General features: G+C 43.1%; 1 pseudogene; it reads right to left on the bottom strand.

The window, feature by feature from the left end:
- Positions 1-18,827: 18,827 nt before the first annotated feature.
- Positions 18,828-23,340, bottom strand: LOC101132966 (MKI67 FHA domain-interacting nucleolar phosphoprotein-like; annotated as a pseudogene).
- Between the last annotated feature and the right edge of the window lie 2,474 nt (positions 23,341-25,814).

A 25,814-nucleotide genomic window follows, 5' to 3' on the forward strand; every position in this document is an offset into this window, starting at 1 on the left:
GCACGTCCAGAAATGCTATCTAAAAGCCAAGGCCTAGAATCAGTGACCACAAGAGCCCATTTGGTGCTCTGCCTCATGGTGGCCAGGCAGGTACCTAAGCTGCATGACAAAGTCCCTTTTACCTTTCCCTCTGCTTTTCTGAAGCAGCAGAAGTCCCTCACCACAGCCACCACAGCTGGGAATGTGCTGGGTCTCATCTGAAGCCAGCATGTCTCAGTCTCAGAGTCTTACTCCAGGCCCATAACATACTACCTGGGTATCACTGTTGGCTATTCAAGGCCCAAGGACTCCTGAGTCAGCAGGTGATGAATCCTGCCAGGACTGGGTTCTTTTCTTTAAGGCAGCAGATTCCCTTCTGGCCCAGGGTATATCTAGAAATGACATTCAGGAGCTAGATCCTGGAATGGGGGTCTCTTGACTCTGACCAGTGCTCTATCCTGCTGTGGCTGAGCTGGTATCCAAGATGTAAGACAAAGTCCTCTTTACTCTTTCCTCTCCTCTCCTCAAGCAAAAGGAAGAAGCCACTTTTGTTGCCGCATGCTGCACTGCTTGGGTTGGGAGAGGGGTGGTGCAAGCACTCCCTTGGCTGCCCTGCCTGGTGTCTTACCAGGTTGTGTGCCCCCTGAGTCCACTGGCTCTAAGCCTAGTATGGCATTAGGACTTGCCTGGGAATTGAAGTCTTTATGGTCTAGACTGCCTTTCAAGTTTACTTAGAGCCCCAGGTAACGATAGCTTGCCATGGCAAGGCTTATCAAAACTCAAGCCTCAAGCCTTCTAACTGCTAGGATGGGTGAACCCCTCTGGGTAGGGCTGGTTTAAATGCTCCCTCCACGGGCAGGTGTCACCTGAGTTCCCCCTGGTTTTGCTTTCTGCTGTGACAGGGCAACACTGAGTTCAATGCAAAGTCCCACAATTGCTGCACTCTCCCTTCCCCAAGTGCACAGATTCTCTCTCAGCACCACAGTGGCCACTGCTGGGGGATGGGAGAGGAGTGACCTTGGTGTTTCAAGACTGTCTTTCCTACCCTCCTCAGTGCCTCTTTCAGTGTTATGAAGTTAGAGCCAGGTACTGTGAGTACTCACCTGATTTTTGGTTCTTATGAAGATGCCTTTTTGGTGTAGAGAGTTGTTAAATTTGATTTTCCTGCAAGGAGAATCATTGATGGAGGCTGCTATTCAGCCATCTTGCTCTGCCCCTCCTACCTCACTTAATTTTAATTATCTCCTAAGAGCCCTATTTCAAAATGCAATCACATAAGGGATTAGGGCTCCAACATATGAATTTGGGGGAGACACAATTCAGTCTATAGCATTTGGACTTGGGGAGAGGGAGGAACAGAACATTCAGAGGAAGGACTCAGTGCAAGCAACAGTTTGGAGGTGGGAAAGTTCAGCTCATGGATAGAAAAAATTGATCCAGTTTGGCAGGGCCCACGGGAAGATGTGGTGGAGTGGTGAGAGGTGGGCTACATCAGAAAGAACATTGAATGCCAGGCTGAGGTTAGAGACATTTCCTGTTGCGCAGAAGGTGCCGTGAGGTGGTGGGGAGAGGAACATGATGAAAAGGATATTTGGGAGGATGAATCTGGCATCAGTGATAGGTAGGGGTAAGGAGTGAACAAAGCTGGAGGCCAGGAAACTGGACACACAGCCCAGAGTTCAGGTTTAGGCTGTTCAAAGGCAGTTTCCACCCTGAGTTCCAATGTGGATCAAAGCATGCAGGGAGTGGATGACTTGGAAAAGCAAAACCATCTCTCTTCATTACCACACAATTTCCCAGCTGAGATCATCACCAGAGTCCTACTAATCAGACAGTCAGCTTGCTCCAAACTCTGTTCCTAGAAGCTGTGACCCAGAGGGAGCTCTTGTCCAGCTATAGCCCAGGGACACTGCACCCTGGACAGGACTGCCCCTGTTCCCTCCCAGGAGCCTCATCTCTGTCTGGCCTGGCTTTGGCTTCAAATACCCTCAGCTTTGGAGCTTTGGCCTCAAAATCTGTTGGATCAGATTCATGAGAGCTCTGGCCTTCTTTGGTTTAGGAATTTTAAAATAGTTTTTTCAGCAGGCAGTAGATGAACTCGGCTTGCTTACCTCTAAGGACTGGCTAGAACTCACAGAAAGCTGTTATACTCACAGTTATGGTTTGATTATAGGGAAAATATATAGATTAAAATCAGGTAGTGGAAGAAAGGCATAGGGCTGAGTCCAGGAGGTCACCAGACATGGAATGTCCATTATCCCTTCCCCATGCAGTCAGAGTGCATTACCCTCCTGGCTTTGATATGTGCTAATACACATGGAGTATTCCAGCCAGTGAGGCTCCCTCAAGCCTCAGTGTTCAGGGTGTTTACTGGAACTTCATCACAGAGGCATGCTTGATTGTCCATGTGGCTGCTCTCAGTTTCCAGTCTCCAGTCCTTTCAGGGGGGACCTAAAGCCAGGACTCTAAATCACTTAGTCGGTTTTCCTGGCCTGGCTAGTCTCCACCCTAAATCTTATTATTAGATTATCCACCCTGACCCAAGATCCCCAGGCAAAAATATTCCTATCAAGCATTACGTGTTGGAGATAAGGAGTCAAGGACAAAGGCCAGATCTCTTTTTGGTTGTTAATTTTTTTTTTTTTTGACTATACAACATGCCATCATTCTGTTATCCTTCCTTTCTGTTTTATCTTCAAAATAACCCTAATTGGTGGGTAAGGATGTTTATTATTATAAATGAGATCTCAAAAGGAAAGGCACTTGGGCAAAGTTGCACAGTCTATCTTTGACTCGTGGTGCAATACTCTTTCCACTCTCTGAGAATCCTGAGTCCTGAGAAGAAGATAGAAGGAAGGTGTGTATATGTGTGTGTGCATGTGTGTGTGTGTGTAAATGTATATCTAATAAGTATGTGTAGATATGTGTATGTCTCTGTGTGTTTGTGTGTACATGTGGATGTCTGGGTGTCTGTATTCATGTTTGTGTGTGTGTGTACACATGCTCAGGGGGAAGGTTAAAGAGAAAATCAGCAGGGTGCAGTGGTGCACACCTGTAATGCCAGCTACACAGGAGGCAGATGGGGGAGGATCACTTGAGCCTGGGAGTTTGAGAAAGAGAAAATTTCAATAATCTTCCTCTTGCAGTTAGAAGGAAAAACCTGGGGCTGGGCATAAAGAGAAATAAAGCACAGCATAAAGAGGCAGAAAAATGTCTAATGAAAAACGAGTGGCCAAGAATCTATAAAGAAATATAGCACATTAGCAGCAGAATAAAACTGGAAGATAATTTCCTCTAGAACCCTGATAATCTTTGTGAGAAAACTGTTGGTCACATATGTTAACTGCCGAAACTTGAGGGACCCTGTGCAACAGAACTGACAAGTAAAACCACGTTTCTTAAACTCACTATGCTACAACTGTCATTCAACTCTTTCACAACGAAGATTTCACAAACCTATCTCCAGCTTCCAGATGGTGAGGGAAAGTGTGATGAGATTTTGTGATAAATTGTGCCTGCCTCTGAGTCCATCTTCTCCTATTGAAGAGAAGGAAAATGAGGCTAGCGCATTACAGCCCTGCCTGACAAAAGTCACAAGATAAGCAAAGAATTATTATTTAAAACTGGAGTGTCCTATAATGTATTCATGAATGCCACACATTCTATATTAGATCATCCATTTCAATTTACTTATATTCTTTGAAGCAAATTTATAAGATTTGAATTATTCAGAAAATGCTCCCAAGCTAATAGAAGAAAATACTTTAACCACATGAGGTATCATGCTACCCAATGTGGTGTGGTGGTGAAGTGTGCAAGCTCTAAAACAAGAAAACACAGTTTCACGTCCTGGCCCTACCCCCTTGGGAAAGTTACGTGGTCTCTCTCTGCCTTAATTTCCCCATCTGAAGTGTGGGGATGACAATAATACTATCTATTTCACAGAGTTGTTTTGAGGAAAAGAATATATGTAAAGCACTTTGAACAGCAGTTAGTGCTATGTAAGTGTTTGCTATTGTTATTTTAACATTTCAGATTATAAATATCTACCCTGTTATTCAGATGGCAAGCGTCCCTAAGCTGATAACATGATGAAGAGCTTTTGGGTTCCTCGATTTCCCATCAGCTTTGTGAGGAAAAAAATACCACACAAAGAAGAGCAACTGAAGCAGGTGTGAGAAGGAAACTTGGCTTAAGATTGGGGGGCTTGGGTTTATTAGGCTTCTATCTTCTAAAAATTTCCTGAACTCCATTGATAAGAAGATTTTTAATATCAATCTAGCTAAAAAGGACCAATAGACCCCACAAGACACTGAGTTAGACATAAAAATAAAAGGGTAATAAATAGCCGGGTGCAATGGCTCATGCCTGTAATCCCAGCACTTTGAGAGGCCGAGGCGGGTGGATCATGAGGTCAGGAGTTCAGCCAGCATGGTGAAACCCTGTCTCTACTAAAAATACAAAAATTAGCTGGGCATGCTGGCACACACCTGTAATCCCAGCTACTCAGGAGGCTGAGGCAGGAGAATCGCTTGACCCCAGGTGGTGGAGGTTGCAGTGAGCCGAGATCGTGCCACTGCATTCCAGCCTGGGTGACAGAGCGAGACTCTGTCTCAAAAAAAAAAAAAAAAAAAAAAAAAAGAAAGAAGGATAATAAATGAAATATGGAAAACTACACAACCAGAAAAATAAACAACTACCAATACCCAAAACATGGCTAAATCTCATAGGATTATGTTGAATGAAAGAAGTCAGCCACAAACGTGCACATACTGTATGAATCCATTTATATTCATAATTAATCCAGGGTGACAGAGGTCAGGATCGTGGTTAATTTGAGGAGGACAGCAACTGAGAAGGGGCAAGAGGGAGCCCTCTGTGGTGATGGAAGCATTCTGTATCTTGAGCTGAGTGGTGGTCACATGAATGTGCACATATGTAAATAGTATGGAGTTGTAATTTAAGGTATACGCATCTCACTGTATGTAAGATACTGTCTTAGTCCATTCGTGCTGCTATAACAAAATATCTGAGACTGGGTAATGTGTGAAGGACAAAAATTTATTCCTCACAGTTCTGGTGGGTGGGAAGTCCAAGATCAAGGTGCTAGCAAATTTGTAGTCTAGTGAGGGCTGCTCTCTGCTTCCAAGATGGCACTTTAAATGCTGAGTCCTCCAGAGATGAGGAATGCTGTGTCCCAACATGGTGGAAAGGACAGAAAAGCAAAAGAAGGAAACCGAGCTAGGCAGCTCCCTCAAGCCCTTTCATAAGGTGACTATCCCATTCATGAGGGGGCTCTTCCCTCATGACTTAATTATCTCCTAAAGACTCTACCTGGGCCAGGCGCAGTGGCTCATGCCTGTAATCAGCACTTTGGGAGGGCAAGGCGGGCAGATCATGAGGTCAGGAGATTGAGACCATCCTGGCCAACATGGTGAAACCCCGTCTCTACTAAAATACAAAAAATCAGCTGGGCGTGGCACACCTGTAGTCCCAGCTACTCAGGAGGCTGAGGCAGGGGAATCGCTTGAACCCGGGAGGCAGAGGTTGCAGTGAGTCGAAATCATGCCACTGCACTCCAGCAGCCTGGCAACAAAGCAAGACCCTGTCTCAAAAAAAAAAAAAAAAAAAAAGACTCCACTTCTTAATACTATCACACTGGAGTTTGAGTTCCAACATGAATTTTGGAGGACACACAAGCATTCCAACCATAGCAAATTTACTTTATTAAAAAAGAAAAAAAGAGGAAAATCCTCTCTCCAAACATGATATTTTAAGAGTTGATGTATTTACAGCCCAATTTTCCAAGTGCTTACATACATATTTGTGACGATCATTTTTAGCTGAGAAAAGTTTCAGTAAATTAAAAAAAAATCTCATATTATCTATTAATATCTTATTCAGATAAGATCAAATTTCTAACCTAGATTTTAGGTTAAGACATAGTCATTTGTTGTAATGTGAGAATGACGGAGAGAGAGAGAGATATTAACTAGCAGAATCCAACTATAAAAATAAATTTAAGGGCACAATTCTCTACTAATGACTCCCCCAGACAAATCATTACTTGGATAGCAATGAATCAACTAAAAATGGAAGTGAGAACACTTTGAGTCCTTTTTGCAATGGATGGATGTTTAAGAGACTATTAAGTGAAGAGGGTTCAGAAACAAGGGGATAAATGGCACGCTAATTTGGGGTTGAATGGAGTAATGGGATGATCTTGGAAATATAAGAATCTTGCTTAATGGGGCTTGTCTACTTGCAATTCAATAAACTAATATACGTAAATTAAAAGAGATAAAGGACATGAGCACTCAGAACAAAATTACAGGAATAAATTTAGCAAAGGGGCACCAAAGTTGAGAGAAGGGTCACTGTTCCACGTCCGACATCTTTAATTCTTGAGTCCTGGGGATGGTAAGCCAGGGAACAGAGCCTTCTATCTGGAAGCTAAAACCAGCCTTTGGGGTGGCTTCAGAGAGACTGTTCAGACTCAAGATGCAAAAGTAGATGCTGCATGGTCGAAAATATCCCGAAGGTAAAGGCATTTTCTTTTTTCTTTTTTTCTTTTTTTTTTTTTGAGACGGAGTTTTGCTCTGTTGCCCAGGCTGAAGTGCAGTGGCGCGATCTTGGCTCACTGCAACTTTTGCCTCCCGGGTTCAAGCAATTCCCTGCCTCAGCCTCCCGAGTAGCTGGGATTACAGGCGCCCACCACCACGCCCAGCTAATTTTTTGTATTTTTAGTAGAGACGGGGTTTCACCGTCTTGGCCAGGCTGGTCTTGAACTCCTGACCTCGTGATCAACCTGCCTCGGCCTCCCAAAGTGCTGGGATTACAGGCGTGAGCCACCGCGCCCGGCCGGCAAAGGCATTTTCAAAGACAATGGTGCGCCGGGAAAAGAATGCTGTGTGTTTTAAAAGAAAAAAAAATAAAAGAAAGAATGGAAACAAGGAAGAAGAAGTGACCAGAGGGATGTTTGGTTTGCAAAGTACACGTAAGGTTATGTCTGCTGTCCCGTTGCAATTATAACAGTGCCCCTTTCACTCTCCGAATGTCCGGATTTGGATGATAAATTATATGATCACCCTACCAAAGAGAGGAAATTAGCCAGAAGACCCATGTGTCGATTTCAAACGGTGTGGACTGATCCGCAGCCGCGCTCAGGCCGCTGCCCAGCTGAGCTGTGTGTACCACCTCTGCCTCGCCCTACCTCGCCCTGCCTGGGTGAGTCTCCAGGAAGGCTACAGCGGAACCCTCGGCTCCCACGTTGCTCTGGTGCCACCTGCAGGTTATATGGGGGAACTGCTTCTCTCTACCCCACTACCCCCCACCCTGCCTCCCCACCCTGATCCTGGGCAGCCTTGGAGTTGGCCAAAAGACATTCAGAGCACCCGAAGCCCTGGGTGGGGAATGGGCTGGACCCCGCAGTGAAGCCTGCGTTACAGAATCAGACGGGCCCAGCTTAAACCAACAAAGCCAAGCTCTTCCTCTTCCTACCCACTCCTGTCCTGTCTCATTTTGTAGAGAGGAAACTGAAGCCTAATTCAGAATTTTCATTGGTAGGATTGTGAAGCATACAGCTGGAACCTCCCAGGTGCCATTCCCCACATCTCTGTCTTTCCCCTAATACATTAGGATAGTGGGGAAGCAAGAGAACTTAAGTTTACTGAGCTCCTATTGTGTACTGGGCAGAGTAGGCACTTTTATCTCCAGCCTCGCAATTGATGGGAAATAGGTGATTATACAACCGGGATATAGGATCAGAGTGGGCTAGTGATGTGCTCACAGTATCTCAGCTGAAATTGGAACCTAGGGGTCTTTGACTCTAAAGGTAGTGCTCTTTTTGGGTCTCCAGTTTGAGCAATACTTGCAAAATGCAAAGAACACCATGAAAATCTTATATTGATCCATAAAAGACTGTATTGCAAACAAAAACATGGAGTGTCATCGTGGGGGTGACGGTGAGGCAGGGAGATTATCTCAATTCTATGCAACCTGGAAACTCTCTGAGGAAAATGAAAGAAGCCCGACTGAGTGCAATTTGTCTGATAAACAAAATCTGTCAGAATGTGGGGCCTGGTGGGTGCTAAGTGAAGGTAAGAAACCACAGTGCTGGACATTTTCTAAGGTGTTCTTTATGAAATTACTCAGGGCCTCAGTGCCTTCACCTTCTTCATGACCCTAGGCAGTTTCCCCATCTGTCTTCATCCTACTGCCTGACATCCTATCTATCAAACTGCTTTTGGAGTTATGACTCGATGAAATAAAAATCATGGTGGGAGTCATTTACACCCTAGTGAGAGTCATCTAAGATTCCCTTTTCTTCTCAGACCTTTTAGCTGAAGTTGGTTATGAGAGAGGTTGGGGAGGAGGAAAAGGGTCGGGGCGAGCAATCTTGGAGCTTGCACCGTTTCTTGCCGACGACCTGGCACAGTGTGAAAATGTCAATCTAAATGGAGAGCTCTATGCATGTTCCTCTCTATTCCCTTTGTCACCAATACCAATCCCCAAAGCAGAGCCCTGGGAGGGCTGGACTGAAAAACCTGGAGGTAATAGAAAATGCTTGGCTTTGGATTTCAGGTCAAGTTCTGCCGGTGACTTGCTGTGTAACATTAGACAAGTCAGTTCACCTCTTTGCACTTCAGTGACCTCATCTGTAGAAGGCTGGTCTGGACTAGATTAAAGATTTTCTTTAGGTTTTGCAATTTTTTGTTGTTGTTGTTGATGGTTGTGTGTGTGTGTGTGTGTGTGTTTAAACAGAGTCTCACTCCGTTGCCCAGTTGGAGTGCAGTGGCGCGAACTTGGCTTACTGCAAATTCTCCTGCCTCAGCCTCCCGAGTAGCTAGGATTACAGACGTGCGCCACCACACCCAGATAATTTTTGCATTTTTCATAGAGATGGGGTTTCACCATGTTGGCTAGGCTGGTCTTGAACTCCCGACCTCAGGTGATCCGCCCGCCTCGGCCTCCCAAAGTGCTGGGATTACAGGCGTGAGCCACTGCACTCGGCCTGCAATTGTTTTTTGTTTTAATGTTATATTCAATTCTTCCTCCATCTTTATTAAAGTATAATTGATAAAAATTGTGTATATTTACAGTGTTCGATGTGATGTTTTGATATATGCATACATTATGAAATGATTAAATCAAGTTAATTAACATTTTCATCACCTCACATACTTTTATTATTATTATTATTGTGGTAAGAATATTTAAGATCTATTGGCTTAGAGTAGTGTTTACTAGAGGCGAGGAAGGGTAAGGGGGAGGGGGTAGCCAAAGGTTGGCTAACAGGTTAACAGATACATGAGTACATGGCTGAGTTCAGTGGCTCACATCTATAATCCTAGCACTTTAGGGGACTGAGGTGGGAGGATCACTTGAACTCAGGAGTTTGAGACCAGCCTGTGCAACATAGGGAGACCCCATCTCTTTAAAAAAATTTAAAAATTAACCAGGCATGTTGGTGCATGCCTGCGGTCCCAGCTACTCTGGAGGCTGAGGTGGGAGGATCACTTGGGCCTGAGAGGTCAAGGCTGCAGTGAGTTGTGATTGCACCACTGCACTTTAGCCTGGGGTGCAGAGTGAGACCCTGCCTGGAAAAAAAAACAAAACAGCTAAATAGGAGGAGTAGTTCTAGTGTTCTTTAGCATTATAGGGTGATGATAATTTATGACAATTTATTATATATTTTCAAATAGCTAGAAGAGTGCATTTTGAATACTCCCAGAACAAAGAAAAGATAAATGTTTGAGGTGGTGGAGATGCTAATTACCCTGATTGGATCATTACACATTGTATAAAAATATTATACTGTACCCCAAAAATATGTAAAATTCTTGTGTCAATTAAAAATAATAATAAAAGCAAAAAAACTCTCTTAGCAATTTTCAAGTATACATTATTATTAACTGTAGTCATCATTCTGTAGAACAGATTTCCAGAACTTATAACATTATATTTAATTCTGATCAAAGTACTAGATACACAGAGTTAAGAACAAAATGGTATCTGGAGCAAGAAATCCTCAGTAAGACAAAAGAAGAAGAAAAAAAGAACAAAATGGTAATAAAAGGCTTATATCAGAAAGCATTTCCTCTGCCCTTTCCTTTCTTGCCCTTGAGTCCTAATTCCCAGAGGCCATCACTTTAAACTCATTTTGCCACTTCCTCTGGTATAATCATATTTCTAAATAATGCTTATGTTGCTATTTCTTGATTTGTTTTCCTCAGTATCTGTCGACTTCCTGGCATAACAGAGTGTAGGGCTTACCTCCCTTACAAGTAAGGGAGCCTCCATTCTACCAATTTGACTGGATCACAATCTTATGAAATCAAATGCATTTACACTCTTATAGATATCTAAATTTTGTTTCCTAAGCCAAGTCCTGCACTGAAATTGTTTCATTTCTTTCCTTTTTTTCCCCTGGAGTTGATAATTGCTTCAGATTTTTTCCCTTCATTTGCTTATACGTTTTTGTACCTATTAACTACCTTTTTTTTTCCCAGATGCTCCAACTGATCTGTGAAATGCCTAGTAATAATTATCCAAAAACTAAGATACACCAGCTACTCTATCAGCCCTGTTATTTTCCAGGAGGCATCCCCTTCTCCCTTGCCCTCCATCCTTATGCTCCAAACTGGACTCAGCTCTCTCAGCCCATGGCATGGCTGGCATCCTGGCATTTCTCTGAATTTTCTGCTGCCTCTTCTGTGTGCATCTCCCGTTCCCTGGCCCCATATCTTCTTTTTCCTTGGTTTACCCTCTCATTGTGTTGCAATACATCTTCCAGTGGCTTCCTGAGAAAGAGTGAATGGAAGCCAAGCTTGCTGACTCCCACATATTTTAAAATGTCATTGTTCTACCCCAACTCCTTATTAATAGTTTGGCTGGATATAATGCTCTAATTTAAATGTAACTTCTCCTCACATTGGGAAATATTGCTCTATTATTTTCCAGCTCCCGGTGTTGTTGGGAAGAAGGCAGTGTCATGCGGAGTCTTGGCTCTTTATATATGACCTGTCTTTTCTCTCTGGAAGATTTTAGGGTTTTCTCTCTGTCCTTGGTTTTCTGGAATTTCCCAGTGATGTGCCTTGTTGTAGGTCTTTCTTCATTCACTGTGCTTGTCACTTGATAGACTCTTTTGAACTAGAAAGTTATGTCCTTCTATTACGGGAAGCCACCAGCAGGTTTGTGTGAGCTAGGTAATCACATTCTTTTCTTCCAAGGACAGAGGTATCAAGGCCCTGGGAACCTTATAAGTGGATTGGGGGTAAGGGGGCCTGAGGTGAACCCAACAAAGCCACAGCACCCACTGAGCTCGTGTCCCAGAGCTAGGCTCTGCCTGAGGACAATAGACATGGGTGATACCTACTTCCTGCCCAGTCCCATGGTGGGGCTCAGAACACACATGGTCCAGGAGGACCACGTAGTATCTGGCTACATTTACATGCACCTACCTGTGTGTAGCATTCAGTGAGCAACAGGACAACTTAGGGGAAGGGGCAGCTTCAGAGAGCAGGATAGGAGGCAGGTAAATAAACATGGGGTGGGGAGTGGCCTTGTTGGGAAAGGGCAAAGGCAGGGCTGTGTGTGTGTGTGTGTGTGTGTGTTATGTATTGGGGGAAATGGGGAGAGCATCTGTAGTTTCGTCTGCCCCCTTTTCTGGCCACTGCATCCCTTTTTTGGTGAATAGGTTTTCTTCCCATCATGGACTGAATGTCTCTGTCTCCTCCAAATTCATATGTTGAAGCCCTAAACTTAGCTCTGTGTGGCTGTATTTGGAGATGAGGCCTCTCAGGGAGTCATTAAGGTTAAATGAGGTCCTAAGGGTGGGGCCCTGATTCCATAGAATTAGTGTCCTTATAAGAGGAGACACCAGAGAGTGTACTCACTCTCTCTCTGCACAAATACAAAGAAGAGGTCATGTGAGCACACAATATGGCAGCCACCTACAGACCAAGAGAAGAGGCCTCAGAATGAAACCTACCTTGGTGGCACTTTAATCTTGGATTTCCCAGCCTCCAGAACTGTGAGAAATAAATATTTGTGGTTTAAGCCACCCAGTCTGTGGTATTTTGGCATGGCACCCTGAACTGACTAATACATCTCTCCACCTTTCTTCAACCACATGCCGCTAGAGGGCTTGGCAGGTTTAGTGTCCCAGCTACTCAGCCAACCCAGACCAGACCAAGCAGAAGCTCTCTTCTGGAATTTTCTGAATAGGAACTAATGGAGGGGAGCCCCATCCTTTCCTGGGGGCAAAGCCAGGAAGACGGAAGCCTCGTGCTGCCAACAGTCTTCTTTCAACCTTGTGGGGAAAGTTGCTCTGAGAGCACAAAACTGATCTGCAGGCAGAGATGGAGACAGAGACAAGGGAAGGAGCCTGCAAATCCTGACAGTGCTGGTGACTCTGAGTCAAGGTATTCCTGAAGCCCAACTGTTCCCTGCCCTGCCTGTGGCTAACTTAATGACCAATGAACTTCCCTTCTTGCCTAAGCCATCTCGAGTGAATTTTCTTTTACTCACCCTAAAGAGCCCTGACTGCAATGGCAGGGCATGACGGGGCTGGGCTGGCTGGGGCAGAGGACGGTGTGGGTGAAATCAGCTATGACAGGAAGTGCAGTTATCGAGTGGCCTCCATGAGGTCTTCCTCCCGCCCCGACTGTGAGCAAGGCTGGGCTCATATGCTCAGTGGGCCAGAGGGACGGATTTAGTCAGAGGTGCCATGCTCAGGGCCATCTTTCTACGGGCCAGACTCTTCAGCATCAAAGGCTTTGCCATCAGAGACAGTTTTAGTTACATCTTGGATTCATTTGATCAACTGCTCTTCTCCTACTTACAGGATCTTTACACTAGACTGCCCCACACAGGTGTTAGGAAGCCATAGGCATCCTGGCCAGAAGCCCAGACCACAAAAAGGGCTTCTGCCAGCCTGCCCAGGGTTCCAGAGGGTAGGACCGAGGGGCGGTGGGAAGAGCCCAGCCTGGGCAGCCATGGCATGTACACCACTCTTGATCTGTCTCCTGGAACTTTTCACCCCTCAAGTTTGGGCCCCAGTGGGGCACACGTGGGAAAAACAATGAATGCCCATGTCTCTGAATAGTTTCCCCATCAGAAGTGGTCATTGCACCAAGCACCCTCCTCCATTAAAACTGGACAGACCAAGGGCCACTTTCCTAATGGATGGATCTTATTGGTCCATCTCATGTTCCCAACAGAGCTCCCTCCCTGGGATGGGAATGTGCCATTCCAGGAGAGCCCTTTTGACCCTGTCTCCAGCCAAAGCCAGTCCTCCTGCTTTCTCAAAAGCGGGTGAGTGAGACCCTTTCTAAAAAACAAAACAAGAAAAGTGTTGTTACAATGGCACCAACTGCATATGAAGTTCCTGAAATTCTGAGTTCCACTAATATTATTTGTCTGATTTAAAAAAAATACATACTTAACAGCAACACACCAATAGAGGCAAGCAAACCATGTTTTGCACAAAACAACTATCAATGGTGATAGCACGTGATCTCCCCTTTCAGAACCCTGAGATTCTCAGTGCCCTTACTCTAAGGGCTTTCTGCAGACAAGGTAACTATCAGAATCACATGGAGAAGATCAGAGCCTGGAAGGAAACTTGAGATTTTTTGAGACGGAGTCTTGCTCTGTCACCCAGGCTGGAGTGTAGTGGCGTGATCTCTGATCTTGGCTCACTGCAAGCTCCGCCTCTTGGGTTCACGCCATTCTCCTGCCTCAGCCTCCCAAATAGCTGGGACCACAGGTGCCTGCCACCATGCCCGGCTAATTTTTTTGTATTTTTAGTAGAGATGGGGTTTCACCGTGTTAGCCAGGATTGTCTCGATCTCATGACCTCGTGATCCACCCTCCTCGGCCTCCCAAAGTGCTGGGATTACAAGCGTGAGCCACCGCGCCCAGCCCCATTTTTTTGTATTTTTAGTAGAGACAGGATATCACCATATTAGCAAGGATGGTCTTGATCTCGTGACCTTGTGATCTGCCTACCTCAGCCTCCCAAAGTGCTGGGATTACAGGTGTGAGCCACCATGCCCGGCTGAGAATTTTTTATTTCAACCTTCTTCATTTTACACAGAGACAAAACTGAAATTCAGAGACTTCTGGTTTCTCAAGGCACACCACTAGTCAATAAACACACAGAGCCAGAAGCTAGATCTAGCTCAGTGTTCTTTTAAAGCCTTCGAAATTCCTCTCTGCTAGTAAAGCTTACAACCTGACAATAACTTAATATATACATACAAATACAGCTATTTCCAAAATAGATTGGTGGGGGGCACAGATACTGCAGTTTTACAACTTATATTTTTAAGAATTGCAAAATATGTCTCCAGTATTCATAACAGCATGTCATTAACCCATCCCCATAGTGGGTTGGACATCTAGGTTGTTTCCCACTATTTGCTTTTATAATTATCCATTGTAATGGTGACAAATTGGAAACGACCTAAATGTCCAACAATACAGGCACTGATTCTCTATAAAGTGAATATCAAATAGCCATAGAAAATACATTAAAGACCCAAAAGTGTTGCTAATTGAGCAAAAATACGCCATTTCAGGTCAGATGCAGTGCCTCACACCTGTAATCCCAGCACTTTGGGAGGCTGAAGCGGGCAGATCATTTGAGTCCAGGAGTTTGAGACCAGCCTGACCAACATGGCAAAACCACATTATAAGGTACGTGGGTGTGCTTTGGTCAAGGAATAGACCGAGGCGTATATCCAGGCTTGCGTGACTCGCGAGTTTGGCGGGTAAGTGCACACCTCCACTTGTAATATAACCTGTTTGTGTAAGTTCATACTTGGCTTTATGCCACTATTGTCTGTAATAGGTATAAGTGCTCTGTTGATGCTGTGCATAAGATACATGGCTCTTGGGGGCTTGGCTCGGCTCCACTCCACATGGTTTGACATGTGGGTGCACTGGCACCCAGAGAAAGAGAGAGGGAGCCAAAGCTGTCCATCTTGCAGACAAACGGGAGGGACCCAGGACACAGCTGGTCTTGCTCATGCCCAGAGAGAGAAAGAGTTAAGCTGCTGACCCTGAAGGCAGGGGAGAGCCAGCTGCGCAGCTATGTTGTGGGGGCAGCTGGCTCAGGCAGCTGATACACGGTGAACAGTGTAAGAGTAAGCTGCTAATAAGAGAGCTAGTGTAAGAAAGCTGTTAATGAGAGCTGCTGCTGAATAAAGCTATCTTTCATCTGCCTATGGCCCCCCCGGTGTTCTTTCTGATCACCCACCCATTCCCCTCAGACTTCAGCATTGGCTGGACCTGGACCCTGGGACCTGACACACATCTCTACTAAAAATACAAAAATTAGCCGGTGTGGTCGCACATGCCTGTAATTCCAGCTACTAGGGTGACTGAGGCATGATGATCATTTGAAGCCAGGAGGCAGAGGTTGCAGTGAGCCAAAATTGCACCACTGCACTCCAGCCTGTGCAACAGAGCGTGACCCTGTCTCAAAAAAAAAAAAAAAAAATTAAAGACCATTTGTCCAATATAAACTCTTTCAAAATATATATTCAAGCATAGAAAAGTCTAGAAATGTCATCAATGGCAATTTCAGGGAAGAATTCTAAGGTGACTTTTTTTGGTTATCTACATTTTTTTTTCTTTTTCTTTTTTGAGATAGGGTCTTGCTCTGTCACCCAGGCTGGAGTGCAGTGATGCGATCAGGGCTCACTGCAGCCTCAACCTCCCAGGCTTAAGCGATCTTCCCACCTCAGTCTTCTGAGTAGCTGAGACTACAGGCGCACACCACCACACTTGCTTTATTTCTGTATTCTTGTATTTTTTGCAAAGATGGGGTTTTGCCACGTTGCCCAAGCTGGTCTCAAGCGATCTGCCTACCTCGGCCTCCCGGAGTGCTGGGATTACAAGTGTGAGCCACGTGTGCCAGGCCTACATTTTCTTTTCTATAATGACCATGACCATGGATTTCATGTACCAACATTTTTCTAACAATAATACTTACAAAGTATACTATGAAAAATATTCAGAGAAAATGAAGAATACAAAATTGTAAAAATCATATATAACTAGTTTTTTTTTTCTTTTTTTTTAAATGCAAGAAAGAAACAAAGTAGATTGTCCAGGAAGATAGTTTTTCCCCTTTGTATTTCTCTGGTGAACTCATTAGGAACTCTAAAAAGTTCCAGGAGTAGAATCACCGGGTCAAAATACCCTGGCTTTAACTTCAGGTTCAGAGAATCCTAACAACTTACATTGTCAGCAGCAAGGTCTTTGACTACATGAGCAACTCTCACCTTAGAGCAATTCTCATGACATTAGCTGTTCGGCTTTCCACTGATACGCTGACTCCAGGAGGCTCCTTGAGTTCTGTGTGCTCGGCTGGGCTCCGATGGCCCCATTATTATTTTCTGCCAGGTAAAGATCAGTCACCCGCACACGGATCTCATCACTCACGATATGCTGCAGCTGGAATCAAACAAAGGCAAGCTGTTAGTGAACACAGAAAACATTTCTCCATTATACAGTCAATGTTCCTTTGATCTAGTCATTCAACTCAAAAAAGATTTTTTTTTTTTTTTGGCTGGCAATTTTAGAAAATTAATCACACAAACCACTCTATCATTTTCTTGGAGAATAATCAAGCCAAGATTTTCAACAATATCAGTGGTCCATTTTAAAACTTTCATATCTATTTAAAATAAAAACCATAAAGAACTCAGGTTAATGTACTGTTTATTTAAAATTCTAAGGATCTTTAAATAATTTTTCATGGGTCATATTTTTATTGCATTTTAAAATCATTTACAATTTGCTTTCACACATATTCTCTCTCATTTGATCTGCACAACTGCCCTGGGAAGCCGGTTGGAGAGAGAGTTGGGGACTGTTAGGAGACAAATTTACACAATGCATAAGAAAGCTCACAGTGAGCTGGGGTGAGAATAGGAGGCTTGGAGAATCGTGAATGCATGATTGTCTATATTCCCAGCCCAACTACAAAGTCTGAAACTCATTAGGTATTTAAGAAATAGCTGCTGAATTACTGTCTGGGGTGCTCAGCTGAACAAGCCTAGGGTTGGGACCAACAGTCAACAGTCAAGCTTCCTGACTCCTAGCCCAGTACTTTTCCAAACACACCACCTATTTTTCTATATCTGATATAAAGTATATGCATAAGATGTATGTAATGTCAACTCACTTTCAATACAGGCCAGTCATGATTGGCTATCGGTAGCTTTTGTGAAAATCTTAGGAAACTAATGACTAGAAAGTTGAACCTTTCAGAGTTCCCATTCTCATGTCATATGCTATTTCTATTTTGAAATAAAAATCCTTCCAAATGAAACTTTATCCATCAAAATGACAGAGAAATGAAGAATAGATACAAGAAGAAAGCAAAATGTTAATTTCAATACCGATTTATCTATTTTACTTTAAAATTATCTTAACCACCAAGTCATTCTATTTTTAGGAAGATACATTCTTTTTGAAGTGTTAGGAACTATGATAACTGTTTATTCTTAACTTTAACTCCTAAATGACCAGTATGTGTATTAGTAGATAACTGGACACAGAGCAAGGTCAGTCAAGGTGACTGAGTGTGGCAGAAAGGGCAGTATCTCCAGCAACTGCAGATGGATAAATGATAATGAGTCCAGATAATGGATTCTGATACAACCATTAAAATAATGCTTATGAGTACTTAATAACATAGGGAAAAGCTTAAGATACAGTGTTTTAGACAGAAAAAAGGCAAAGTGGAAAAAATATATGGAAAGCATGACTTCAATCACGCATACAGATACTTCCACTTTATACTTTTTTTTTTTTTTTTTTTTTTTTGAGACAGGGTCTCGCTCTGTCATCCAGGCTGGAGTGCAGTGGCATCATGATCTTGGCTCACTGCAGCCTCGACTTCCTGGGCTCAAGCAATCCTCCAACCTCAGCCTCCTAAGTAGCTGGGACTACAGTTATGTGCCACCACGCCTAGCTAATTTTTTGTATTTTTAGTAGAGATGGGGTTTTGCCATGTTGCTCAGTCTGGTCTTGAACTCCTGAGCTCAAGTGATCCACCCGCCTGGGTTTCCTAAAGTGCTGCGATTATAGGCGTTAGCCACCGCCTCTACTTTATACTTTCTTGTTGAAGTAGACTGTATTACTGATTTCCCACCTGCACCCTCTTTTTGGATATCCGGCCCCTCCTCAAGTCTTTGGAAAGGGCAGCACTACAAATCCAGGGACAACCGGGGAACTCCCACCCCCGCTGCTAGACAGATCAGATTCTCTATCCTGCTAATTGGAAATGACACAGAGAGTGTTCGACAGATTTTTTTTGCAGAGGAGCATCTGTAAGGAAAGTTCCAGTAACATTGGGACCAGGGGTACTGCCAGGGCAGGCCAAAGCCTCAGAGACTGGAGAAGCCTGGAGCACGTGCTCAACGTCCATCTGCAGAGCAAAGCACAAGCATGGAGCAGAAATCCAGAGTGAAGGCATGCAGGAGAGAAAAATCACCTCCCAGCCCAGTCCTTCCATGGTGGGGTCACATTTTGAGTTCTGTACTTAGATGTCTGTGAGATCACCTACTGTATTCTTAATACAAATCTCTGGTAAGCCAGCCTAGAACAGGTTAAGATAAATGTAATGACTCGACTTGGCTGGAGCGCAGTGCGGCGATCACTGCTCACTGCAGCCTCAACTTCCTGGGCTCAGGTGATCCTCACACTTCAGCCTCCCAAGCAGCTGGGACTACAGGCATGAGCCACCATGCCCAGCTGATTTTTTTGTATTTTTTATCATAAAAATATTACAATTTTCAAAAGAAATGTTATATATATTACATTGAAAATCACTGATTGCTTTTTCTTCGTCTTTTTTTCTGTGAATGTGTAGGTGTTTGAGTCTCTTGTATTTCTTCTTTTACACAGGATATGGGCTGTTTGAAAACTATTTCATTATCTTCATCATCACCCTTCATTTCAGCCACTTCAGATTTTCATCTCTCCAAAAATGTTGATGTACAAACCGGTGTGGGGCCCTGGCTACCCACAGTCTTTTCAAGAGTGTCAGGAGTGCCTAAAACCTTTTTCTTCTTCTTACGTAAAACCTGGCCTTTTGTAGACATCCGATGATTCGTTTTTGAAATGCTTTCCATTTTCTGTAAAATCAAAGAAGGAAAATCATAGTCAATTCCTTTTTAAGCTAATTTCTTCCGAGAAATCTTTCTTTCTTTCTTTCCATTTTAAATCGCTCCTCCATCCGTAGCTTTTGTGTAAGTGCCGATTCTGATTATACCGTTTCACTGATGGATATGACGGCTGCTTAAATGGAATATTCCAGTCTTTAAAAGAGTTATTTCTGTACTTTTTCAGGTGGCATAAAATGACACTCCAAGAGTCTTTCACCAAATAGGTAGTTGTTCATTGTTTCAGCAACTATCTTGGCAACATCCTCAGACTCAAACTCCACAAATGCATAGCCTTTGCTATTTCCAGTCCTTTTCTTTCTGGACAGTCTGAACCTTGTAACAGTGTCACACTGGGAGAAATAGGAAAGGATCTGGGTTTCCTTAAGTAGATTAGGTAGGTGGCGCACATAGGCTACTCCAGGAGAAAGTCGTTTTTGTTTTTTTTTTTTTTCGCTTGGTTATGCGCTTGTGAACCTGTGCCACTTCCTTCTGCAACTCGGCATCTTCCTGCGGGTTCAGCGACAGGATCGGCCCAGCCGAGCCGGAAAAGGCCGCCAGGCCAAAAGGGGCCCAGCAGCTCCAGGCGGCGCTCCCGGAAACTCCCAATTTTTTGTATTTTTAATACAAAGAGGGTTTCGCCATGTTGCCCAGGCTGGTCTAGGACTCCTGAACTCAAGCGATCTGCCTGCCATGGACTCTCAAAGTGCTGGGATTATAGGCGTGAGCCACTGCACCCAACCTTGACTTTGAAATATATGTTGTACATCCCAGTCAGCAGTGAACTCTGGGGAACACCAAAGATGAGGAGAATGAGAGAAGAGATACCTCCAATTAAAAGAGTTCAGATAAGATGCTTGAACTTATGTTTTAAAAAGTCCTTCCAGGCTGGGCACAGTGGCTCACGCCTGTAGTCACAGCACTTTGGGAGGCTGAAGTGAGCGAACGGCTTGAGCCTAGAAGTCTGAGACCTGCCTGGGCAACATGGCAAAACCCCATCTCCACCAAAAATGCAATAAATTAGCCGGGCGCGGTGGCGCCTGTGGTCCCAGCTACTCAGGAGGCTGAGGTGGGAGGTCAAGGCTGCAGTGAGGTGAGATCTACCACTCCACTCCAGCCTGGGTGACAGAGTGAGACCCCGTCTTACAAAAAAAAAAAAAAAGTCACTGTTTTGGGGTTTTCTGGATGAAAACTTTGTTTCCATAAAAAAAAAGTGTGGAGACAGTATGTATTACTGATTCAAAATTATAACCAGAGGCTTAGAGTAAATAATTGCATCTATTGTTTCAAAAACCAACCTCAGGATTATTAAAAATTAGTTTTATTGGATTTTTTTTTAAGTTGTCCTGATTCACTCAGGTCTGTCACTTCCAAGCCCATGTTTTACTACTTTGTAACCCTATTTGGAAGGAAAATTGCAACTAAGATTATGATCCATCCTGAGATGAAAAGTTTCACACATATACACCACACATACCCCCCACCACAGTATGATGACACAGTGACCCAACCTTAGGCAAAAAGGTACCACTGCCAGCAAATGCATTTTTTAATTTATTTCTTCTAAAAGCAACATATGCATTTAACATTTTATTGAGATTCTCAACAGCTGCCATTTGGTTTGTTTAGCAAATTGTTTACAAAGTAACCTTTTTCCATTTTTGATATTTTAATGAAAATTATGTTCTTCAGTTTTAAAGTCCTGTCCCTCTCCCAAAGAAAGATTAATAACTAACTACCAAGTAATGATTATTTAGGAAAATAACAAAAGCAAAAACAGCTTTTAAACACTTGTGAAACAGGGGTAAGTGTTCGAATCAAGACCTTCTGGGCCCACTGGAGGTGCTAGGCTGCCTCAGGACACCATCAGCACTTCACCATCCACAACATCCTCAACAACTGGGAGCCAAGCGCAGACCCCGGGGGGCTTCCTGTTCCACAAGCTCCACTCTCTTTTTCCTCTCCACCCTTGCTATTGGGCCTCCCCTCCAAATCTGCCTAACAAAGGCAGCAGGATCTTTAATACTGTTCAGCTTTGTAAATGGAGACAGGATACTGTAGAAAGTTAAGAAATTCCCTGGTCCAGTCTGGGGGAGGAAAAAATACGCAATGTATCATGGATGGTTTCACTTTCTTGTCCACTCAGACACATGCTCATACTTGTTAAATGGATGTATCAGATGCTTCAAAAGTCCTGATGTGTAGTAGCACAAAAATTCCCTGTAAAAAAGAAGTCGCAAAATAATAAAAATTTCTGCACCAGTTCAGGGTCCTGATGACAAAGCTGGTTCTGATAAGTAGCTATTTTGACATGCACAGCAGCTTCCCCTACAAGTCCTGTGTTTGGAGGGTTTCATTTAGATCAGAGGAAGTTGGAATCCAAGTTTAAAAGGCTCTCTGCTGACAAAATGTGATATATCCATCAGTGGATTTCTAGTCAGTAATGAAAAGAACAAACTACCAAAACATGTTATATGTCATAGAACAACCTCAAAAACATTAGCTAAGAAAAAGAGCCAGACACGAGACCACATATGGTATAATTCCATTGATTTGAAATGTTCAAAAAAGGCAAATTTATAGAGACAGAAATGGGCTGATTTACCTCAAAAGGCAGGGATTCAAGCTCTCTAGACTACACATGATACATACATGAGAAAAAATAAGGAAAAGAAAAGAAATTTAAATATAAATAAATGAAAATAATACTTCTCCCTGATTATAACGAAAATCGTTTTGTAATTCTTTTTGTAATAATTCTTTTTGTAATAATTTGTAATTATTTTTGTAATAATTTGGAAGACAAAATATAAAGAATTTTTTTTGTAATAATTTGGAAGACAAAATATAAAGAAAAATCTTTAATTTTGCCACTCAAAACATTCTGGTTTGTTGTTTTCTATAGTTTTTTATGCATATAAACATTTTAAAAAGTAGAATCATAATATATGGTCTTTTGTCACTTACTATGTTTTGGGCATATTTCTATGGCAGTCAATCATCCTTGGCATCATCATTTTTAATGGCTGGATGTATCTTAAGTTAATCATTGCCACCCCAGAGGTAAATTTTCTTATGTATACATTTTAATGGACTTGAGCAATCATTTTTGGACTGAATTTATAGAAGTAGAATTTCTGGAGGAAAATAACATAAAACAGTTTTAGGGTTTTTAATAGAAATTTTCAAATTATCCTGCAGGAAAATTGGTACAGTTTATACTCCCACCAATAAGGACAGAGCTCCAGTTTCCCCCTTCCATTTGTCCTCTATGCTGGTCTCTAAGCAGAAAATCTCATTGTTTTCATTACATTTCTTTGGTTTCTAGTGCTTTTGAACGTTTTTTATATGCTTATTTGCCATTTTTATTCTTGTGGGAAGTGTCTTTTTCTCCATTGCCTATTTTCTGGCCAAACTCCAAAGTCACATTTCATTTAATTTTTATCCTGCTGATTGAAAGCATTTTAACTTAGTGATTTTAATGTAAACAGGAGCAGGACAGACTGTAATTATCTAGGTCTCGCTCTGTCACCCAGCCTGGAGTGCAGTGGCACGATCATAGCTACTGTAGCCTTGAACTCCTGAGCTCAAGCAATTTTCCTACTTCAGCCTCCCAAGTAGCTACAACTACAGGTGCGTTTCACCACGCCCAGCTAGTTTTTTAAATTTTTTGTAGAGATGTGAATTCGCTATGCTGCCCAGGCTGGCCTTGAACTCCTGACTTCAGGTAATCCTCCCACCTTGGCTTGGCAAAGTGCTGGGATTACAGGCATGAACTACTGCTCCCAGCTGAGAGCTCACTTCTGTTTGCTAGTGGTGTTCTTGGTATCTTTTCATATTTGAGGCTTTGGTGCTAGTGCTAAAGTATTACACTCACTATCAGAGGTTTACAGGACTTTTGTTTTAATATTGAACAGATGGAACTGTTTAGTTCTGCATCTTTGCAGTCATCCAAAAATGTGCCTACCAGGACTCTGGTTTATATCCATTGAAAGCAAGAAGTAATACAGTAAAACTTTGCCTGGCTAGAGCCTTTGAAAGAATGGAGTATTCTGGTTTAATTCTATTAACTTGGAAGTATGAAGATGAAAATAATTCAAAACTTACATTTCCTGTTGAATGCAACTTGAAAATATAGCCAATGATTCCACTTTTCTTCTCTAGTAAGTTTGGACATTCTGATCTACTTGGTGTTTTATTTTTATTTTATTTTATTTTTTGAGATGGAATTTTGCTCTTGTTGCCCAGGTTGTAGTGCAATTGTGTGATCTCGGCTCACCACAACCTCTGTTTCCCAGGTTCAAGCGATTCTTCTGCCTCAGCCTCCCAAGTAGCTGGGATTACAGGCATGTGCCACCACACCCGGCTAATTTTGTATTTTTAGTGGAGACAGGGTTTCTCCATGTTGGTCAGGCTGGCCTCGAACTCCTGACCTCAGGTGATCCACCTGCCTCGGCCTCCCAAAGTGCTGGGATTACAGGTGTGAGCCACCGTGCCCAGCCTTGGTGTTTTATTATAGAACTCCTAGTGTGCCTGAGACTTACATTGTTAAGACACTTTTTTAAAACTTGAGATGTAAGAGGATGTAAATGGTATTGTGTAAGATCAGGCTGGATGAGAACTGATACTTGTAAATACACTTTTTAGATGAAATCTCTGATTGCCACTTGTTTTCTTATTTAACTCATAAAAATAAAACACATTGGATGGAGGATGGGAGTAGGAAGGAGATTTATGTCTTTTAATTGCATGTCATTGTTTCGCATCAAGACAGAACATATAGTATCCCTGGCTTTGAACCTACAGAAGGAAATACATTTTTCTACCTCCTGTATGCCAGAGGTTCTTGAACACCTGGAGGGATTACTGCAGCACAGATTGCTGAGCCCTACTCCAGAGTTTTTGATCCATCAAAGTCCAGGGTGAGGCCTGAGAATTTGCACTTATAAAAAGTTCTCAGGTGCTGCTGGTGCTGCTCGTCCAGAGACTACATCTTTGAGAACCATTCTTGTCTACTAACTGTAAATTGTAGAACTCTAGAAAAAAGCTTAGTTCGGTCTGGGATAAGAAGCACACGTTATGGAGCAAATCATGAAAGATTCAACCCTTGATCCCAGCCTACTATGGAATTCAGGTAACAAGCAATACACAGTGACATAACACAATTCTTAGTTTTCATGATTCCAAATCATAGCCAAGTATCAAGTGAGAAATTCAGTATCATTTGTAAGGCTTAGAGAGGCCAGGTGATTCTAGAAAAATGGGCCTTGTATTTGTTTTAAACTGGTAAAGAGCTTTGAGTGCTTATTAAATTGAAAGCTTTGTGTTTATATTTATTTTTTATTTTATTTTATTTTTTGAGATGGAGTCTTGCTCTGTCACCCAGGCTAGAGTACAGTGGCGTGATCTTGGCTCACTGCAACCTCCACCTCCCGGGTTCAAGTAATTCTCCTGCCTCAGCCTTGTGAGTGGCTGGGATTACAGGCACCCACTATCATGCCTGGATAGTTTTTGCATATTTAGTAGAGATGGGGTTTCACCATGTTGGCCAGGCTGGTCTTGAAGTCCTGACCTCAGGTGATCCACCCCCTCAGCCTCTCAAAGTGCTGGGATTACAGGGATGAGCCACCACACCAGGCCCAAAAGCTTAGTGTTTTTTAAGATATTAGACATGTTTCTTGTTTAAAAAATATCTTAACGATAATGTAGGAGAATAAGAGAAATATTTTTCTAAAAAAGGGAAATCACTGCGATTATTTTATCTTATTGGAATGTTGAATAATATAGTCTGCTTTATTAATCATCAAGCATGCTATGGATTTTCCATTTTTATAGGATTTGTATCTTAATTGAGGTAATACTGGTAATTCTTGTACTCCATTTGAAGATGAAAAATGTAGGCCAAACTCATAGACCTTGCATAGAAGCTGGATAATGAAGACAGCTCTGGAGGAACATATAGATACACACACACAGACACATATATATATAAAAAGTATATACACTTTTTTTTAAAGTTTCTTTTTTAAAGTTTTAAAGCTTTTAAAGCAAAAGCTGACCCCTCCCCTCTCCCAGAGTGGGCGGGGACAGCGGTTGCATGGACAACTTTCCTTGTGACACAACAGGTCCCTCTGGACATGCTGCTGCCTGGCCACACCTCCTTTCGCATTCATTGTTCTCATCGACCAATGAGCTTGGATCATTAAGGCCACGCCCCTATTCTGAGTTCTAGTGGGACCCTGGTTACACCTCCTCTGGCTCAGTTGCACAGCTGCCTGGCATGTGACTGGAGGTACTTTGCAGTCATTGCTGGGATTTCACTGATGTGACCCCAACGCTGCCTCCCTCTCCACCCCACGATGTCGGAAGAAACTCAACAGAGTAAATTGGCTGTGGCCAAGAAAAAGGTAAAATAAACCAGGACATGGCCCCCCAACCCAGCCACAAATCCCCTCCAATGGCAAGACAGTTACCAGAGTCCATACCACTCCAAAGGCACACCGGGCTGGGGCCCCCAAACCCAGCACCTCTGGGGTCCCTCAACCAAAGTCTTGTCAGTCATCCCTGCCCCTTCAGTAAGCAGCCCAGCCCCTGCCCTTGGCAGTCACCCCTGGGTGATTTTGGGTGGGTGACTCCTGGGGCTCCCTTGTC

Source organism: Gorilla gorilla, chromosome 8 (assembly GCF_029281585.2).
Source record: "Gorilla gorilla gorilla isolate KB3781 chromosome 8, NHGRI_mGorGor1-v2.1_pri, whole genome shotgun sequence".
Taxonomy (NCBI): Eukaryota; Metazoa; Chordata; class Mammalia; order Primates; family Hominidae; genus Gorilla; species Gorilla gorilla.